We start from the raw sequence: 5,333 nt of genomic DNA, 5'->3' as shown, positions 1-5,333 counted from the left end.
ATCCACTGCTACATCACCGAATATACCCTGATATTTATAGCACCACGAATTGTAAGGTCTGACATTCAGACCCAGTTGCGCTAACACACATGCTCTGGGAATGCGTTGATAACGTGAAACGCATTACTTCCGATGTTTTTCCGGTGAGGTGGGAGGCCGCTCTACAGACTTCCAAGCTCGCCGAAAAGCTCTGGGCAGTCCAGCAGGACCATAAAGTGGTAGAAAGGCAAGGCCCAGGCGTCCTGACGTGAGAGACCAGAGCCAGGGTAATTAACCTGCAGGGCAAGTAATAAAGCTATTCCATTCATAGGCAGTTGAGGAGATGGTGGAAAGTTCGAGTTGAGTTGAATGAACGAATGATGAGAACTTGCAGCAAGAAATGCCAACGATATCAGATGCCTCTTAAGCAGGTGCTCTCTGAGTCGGGCATTTCGGGGGTCAGTTGGAAAGAATAAAAAAAAAACATACGTGCACAATTCACGTGCTTTTTCCTCGGTGGTTCTCAGAAAAACGAGGTTTTGTAAACATTTTGTGAACATTACGGGCTCTATGTTGATTCAGGTAGGAAAAAATTGACGACATATAAAAGAGGAACTATAGTTTAGCCCACTTTCACGAGAGCTGCTTTAAACAGAAATTCGAGAGTTCCCTCGTTAGAAGCAGTAAAGCGCTGCTGAAACTTCCCTACGAAGGAAATGACACATCAGAAGCTAATCTGACGAGAAAGAGAATGTGCCCCGCAATTTCGTTATGAGAGAAGCAGCCGCCTAGTGTAATGTTCAAGCTCCCGCCACGCCGACGTGCTCCCGCAGAACCAGGGCGCCATACTTCAGGGCACCACTTCTAAATGGCTGCACCATCCTTTGAGGAGCGCTAAGTAATGCAAAAGATGACGCAAATGTTTTTGTACATTGCCGGGCAATACTTTTGTAGACACAAAATATACCTGAATGGCGGCATAAAAGCGGCATCCTTGAAACACTACTGCCAAGCTTGAAGAAAAAGCGGAGTGGTGCGGCCTTTCTAGTTTCTCTTTTTATATCTCTATTTTTCTTTAGCTGTTTTTGGGATCAATTTTTTTACATTGAGCTTTGTTTGTTTCTTTCAATGCTCTTCTATCTCTAACGTACCTTCTTTTGTCGCTCTTTTTACGTCTATTTCTTTTTCTTCCTTTTTTTCTGTCTGTTACTTGCTTACTCTTGTATTTCTTGTATTGTATACTCAGTGCACAGTTGCCGCTTGCGGTTTGCCACACAGACCTGTTCTTGTTGCCGTCCTTCTGCATCGGCCTGGTGAATGTGAATTATCCCATGAATTAGCTGTCGGTGGTGTTTTTGGAAAGCTACCTGCTATTCGGGCATTCATACAATCCGCATGACGGCTTTCCGTGGCTGAGAGGCGACGCACACGCAGACGGACAGGGAGGGTTGAATTAACTTGTTTTCAATCCTCACTCTTTTCCTTATCTCCTACATTGCTTTCTGTCCTGCTCCCCTATCCTGTGCAGCGTGGTTTAATTGAACTCCATTGCAAGAGACAGTTAAGGCGCTGCACTTTTTGCAGCGAAAGCAGTGTATGGCTACGAGAAACGAAAAACAGTTCAGCAGGCATCGTTCTAGATGGGCTACATGGGGCCTGCTATCAGTTACGTCGTTCTGAGCGCCTTACCTATCCACGCGCGCGATTGGCTGCGCTGTGAGTGACGCCATCCATCCCGTCGCAGACATGGCGCCGAGCACGCACGCATCAGTTTCACCTGAGAGATTCCATATGGGTGAGCCACTGATAACTGTAGAAGAGCGCCAATAGGGAAATGTGAGAGATCTTGCATTTGCAGGGCCGATGCTGCATACCGGGCACAGAAACAGGCCCGGGAGGTTGAGTGCTAGCAACAACTGCGTGCCGAGGATCCGGCAGCCTTCCAAGCCGCGTTAAGTTGCGAGTGAGAATGAAAGCGCCGGTGGCCAGCGGACCCTGCAAACCATGCCACTGACTTATATCTCGCGTTGAAACGCGTCCAACAACACAACGCCGAACAAACAGTGGTTTTTAGTTTGACGTTTTTACGCTCCGCTTAGCAGCTAAGCGGAGTGGGAACGCGAGTGCGCATGCGCCCTCCGCTAAGGCCTTAAGCGGGTTACCGGAGCGGGGAATACGGTCCGCTTACGAGCAGCCTAAGCGGAGCGTGGTGCGTCGCTGCCGTTTTCGCAAGCGGAAGGGGGACAACTAGAGTGCCTCGATGCGCGCGCCCTCGCTTAGCGGAGCGCGCGGGCATCAAGGCACCCGGATGGATGGATGCTATGAGCGTCCCCTTTATAACGGGGTGGTGACAAGTATGCCACCAGGCTCGACAAAAAAAAATAAAAAATAAAAAAAAATCTTTTTTTTTTTTATGTTGGCCTAATGCCTCAACTTCGATAAATTCTATCTTAATGGAAAAAAGGTAAATTTTCAGCTTAAGTTCTCTGCCATTTACGGCACACTGTCCATATTTTATTTTTCCAATATTTATTTTTGTCCTTTCTCTCTAATTTTCTGCCACCAATACTCTAACCGTCTCTTACTTATTTCAATCGCGGGTGTGTTCAGCTTTCCATTGTTGTCCCTAAAACCCAAAGCTTCCTGTAGGCTCGTGCCCAAACGTACACCTGGGTGGATATCTCCACATTCAATTAGAACATGCTCCGCCGTTTCCTTATCTTTCCCGCAGCATGTGCATTGTTCTTCTTCTTTACTGAATCTTGCTTTATAACTACGCGTTCTAAGGCAACCCGATCTCGCTTCAAACAGTAAAGCGCTTCCCCTTGAATTATCGTAAAATGCCTCCCTCCTTATTTCATTTTTGCCCTTTCGGTAGTTACTCAAAGCCGGTTTTTTCTCCATAGCTGCCATCCAGTAAATCCTCTCCGCCTCCCTGACTTTTCCCTTAACGCTCTTTGTTGACATATGGCTTACAATACCAGCCGTATACTTACTAGTGAGTCTTCTAGTTCTTTTTCTCCACTGTGTGTCCACGCTCTTCCTATACAAATAACGGAACACCTTCTCTGCCCATCTACTCTCCTTCATATTTCTTAGCCTTTCTTCGAACCTTATTTTGCTCTGCGCTTCCCTCGCCTCAAAACCTGCCCACCCCATATCGCCCTTTACAGCCTCGTTTGTCGTCTTCCCGTGAGCACCCAACGCGAGGCGTCCCACAGTCCTTTGATTTACATCCATTCCCGATTGCACCTCTGCCCTCATGCACACCACTGAGTTCCCAAAAGTGAGCCCTGGAACCATTACACCCTTCCACAGACCTCGAAGCACCTCATACCTATTGTATCCCCACAACGCTCTGTGCTTCATTATTGCCGCATTCCTCTTTCCTTTTGCTGCCGAGGCTTTTTCCTGTACCTCCATGTATCTATCACTCTCATTTACCCATACTCCAAGGTACTTGTATTCACTTACCCTCGGTATTTCTTGGCCTTGTATGGACACCGTCTGATCACAGGGATCATTGAATACCATCAATCCACACTTCGTTACACTGAATCCTAGTCCAAGAGCTTCACCTTCCCTTCCGCATATATTCGCCAGCTGCTGTATATCATCTCGACTGTCCGCAAATAAGACGATATCGTCCGCATAAAATAAACCTGGAAGCTTCTGCTCAATCATCATGCCGCCCTGTTTGTGTGACAGATTAAAACCAATGTTGCTACCTTCTAGCGCTTTTTCCATACTCACCATGTACAGCATGAATAACAGCGGGGACAAAGGACATCCCTGTCTCAGACCCCTGCTAACCTCAACGTTCTCTTTGCTACGCATTCCTTCCCACTCTATGCAAACTGTATTTTCTCGGTATATCTCCCTCAAAAGCTGTATACAGTCGTCGCCCATGCCCATTCCTTTCAATATATCCCACAAAATTTCCTGATTAACGTTGTCGTATGCCCCAGTGATGTCTAGAAAAGCCACGTACAAGGGCCTATTCTCTATTTTAGATATTTCTATACACTGAGTGAGAACAAACAGGTTATCGTCTAACCGCCTGTCGACTCGAAATCCGTTCTGAAGTTCTCCCAAAATATCGTTATGTTCGGCCCATGTTTCTATTTTCATTTTTACTGCTTGCATCGCCATCCTGTATAGTACCGATGTAATGGTTAGTGGTCTATACGAGCGAATCTTGTCCTTTTCTCCCTTGCCTTTATAGATTAAGTTCATTCTACTTTGTCGCCAACTGTCCGGTATTTGCCCGTCCTTTAAGCTTTTTTCTACTGCTTTTAACAATGCTTCTTTAGTGTTATGTCCTAGTTCGTTAATGAGGCTAACGGGAATCCCATCTAAACCCGCGGCAGTGCGCTTTGGAATTTTTCCTTCGGCCTTTTTCCAGTTGAAATTATCAAGTACTAGCTCTTCCTCTGTTGCTTTCTCCGCCACACTTTTACTCACCGGGGAGATCCCCTGGACGCTCTTTTGAAACGAATCGGCTGTTACCTTTTGGATGTAACCTAGCGCTTCGTACCCTTCCAATTGATTTCCTCCTTCATCTAGAATATGTTGTTGCGTTGTGACAGACTTCCTACCTAGCGCCTTTATGTGGCTCCAAAAAATCCTAGGCGCGGCCTCCTTTTTTTCGTGTATCTCTGTCATCCAGCGTTCACTTTCACCTTTAATTTTTGCCTCTACCAATTTCTGTACAAGTGATTTTTTCTCTAAATATATTTCCCATATTTTTTTGACTTCGTCCTGCGGCCGCTTCTCCTTTTTTGCCTTTCTATGCTCCCGTGATGCTTCGCGTCGCTTCTCGATCGCCTCCCGGATTTCCTTGTTCCACCAACTTTTTGGCTTCCTTTTTCCTTTCCAGCAAACAGTTTTCTTCTCTTTCCCTATCTCCTTCGTCATTAGATGTAACAGCTCACTATACTCCCAGTCCTTGCCTGGTATTTCGCCAACTTCTTCCTCGACTCTTTCGGCTATATTTTTTATTTGTTTGTCATTTAAATACGAGCTGCCAGACTTTGATTCCATGCTCATATTTTCAGTTTCGTATCCCATTTGTAATGTTATTCGTTTATGATCACTACCCAAGCTGTTAATGCCTTCCTCGTCTATCCTCATTTCTGTCAGTTTGTGGTAAATTCCTTCAGTCATGAGACAATAATCAATACTTGATTGCTTGTTTCCGACTTCCCATGTGATCTGTCCGTCACATTTAGGCCCCGTGTTAACTATCTCCAGACTATGTTGCTCGCAAAGATCTAGTAACCCTAGGGACAACGCGCGCGCCCTCTCTCGTGCGTGCAGCAACTTTGCTCATTTCAAGATGGCTGCCTCCGGAG

This window comes from Rhipicephalus microplus, chromosome 4, assembly GCF_043290135.1.
Source record: "Rhipicephalus microplus isolate Deutch F79 chromosome 4, USDA_Rmic, whole genome shotgun sequence".
NCBI lineage: Eukaryota > Metazoa > Arthropoda > Arachnida > Ixodida > Ixodidae > Rhipicephalus > Rhipicephalus microplus.
The sequence above is the reverse complement of the archived record's forward strand: the minus strand, read 5'-3'. Positions refer to the sequence as shown.